This window comes from Buceros rhinoceros, unplaced genomic scaffold (assembly GCF_000710305.1).
Source record: "Buceros rhinoceros silvestris isolate BGI_N320 unplaced genomic scaffold, ASM71030v1 scaffold32887, whole genome shotgun sequence".
In the NCBI taxonomy this organism is placed as follows: Eukaryota; Metazoa; Chordata; class Aves; order Bucerotiformes; family Bucerotidae; genus Buceros; species Buceros rhinoceros.
The window spans coordinates 41,627-42,689 of record NW_010421191.1 but is presented as its reverse complement, the minus strand read 5'-3'; the positions used below and the strand labels follow the sequence as shown (position 1 = coordinate 42,689).

Below are 1,063 nucleotides of genomic sequence, written 5' to 3'. Positions count from 1 at the left end.
TTCCCCTACAGTAAAAAAAGGGCAACAATGACTATCCCATATTTCTGCTAACCATAAATTAAACTTGGGAACCTGCCATGCTCACAAGTTTAATGGATTCATTAAAGTCAATTTCTGACACACTTTCTGGAAACGTATATAAATTTCATGAAGTATAGCACTAGAATCATTGATGATCAAGGAATTTTTTGCCTTTAGGGTCCCTGAAGATAAAAAAAGAATTACATTTCCCTCCTTCCAGTGTGGGTAAGGAAAATGGAAAACATAGAAGTACTGGCAAGATAGCTCTGTTCAGAAAGTAGGATTATGCATTCAAGATGCAGAGTCTCATAAGGGCATGTATCATATCAAATTTCTCTCACAACAGTCAGACTCAGAAGTAACACCATTACTTCATCAAATTTACCCTTTACGTCAGCTACTCCAGACAGACTTCTGTTCAGCTATATATTCGACATCAGATCATGAAAATTAACACATTCTTAACATAAGAGATTATAACCTGTGCATGAGTATACCAGCCAAAGTTGTATTTTGAAGCAACCTCATCCAAATACCATGTATATATTTATAGCTTCAAGACCAACCAAGCTTTGTATTTTCGGTGAGGAGGAGACAGGGATTAAAAGGATGGAATATTTCTGTATTTTACTCATCGGTATAAAAATAGTCCAGTTTGACAAGATAGGTAAATGTCAAGGTTTCAGTCTTCACTCATCCAAAACAAACATGATAATCACTAAAATTTCATTCACATGGGTGTAAATAAGGAAGAACAACATGGCAGTTAATGGAGTTACATTAGTACCTGTGAAAACTGTTTATTTACAATCCTATGAATGTGTGTTTGTGTTTACCTGTGCAATTGTCTAGCTATGTTGTTTCACTGGCATTAGTTTATAATAAACTGGCATTACTGGCATTAGTTTATAATAAATGCTACCAGTCTTTCTCATAAAATTTGCTGCTAAATGTAATTCTAGCAGCCAGCTGCAAAGTTTTGTGGAGCATGGCCAAAGTTCTAACAGACTATACCAAACTTAGACTATAATGCAAACGGGGT

General features: G+C 35.3%; 1 protein-coding gene across 1 annotated transcript in view; it reads right to left on the bottom strand.

Moving 5' to 3' along the window:
• LOC104496443 (histone deacetylase 9-like) overlaps positions 1-1,063 on the bottom strand; it is a 137,657-nt gene that overhangs the window by 98,373 nt on the left and 38,221 nt on the right. The gene's annotated exons all lie outside the window — the stretch shown is intronic.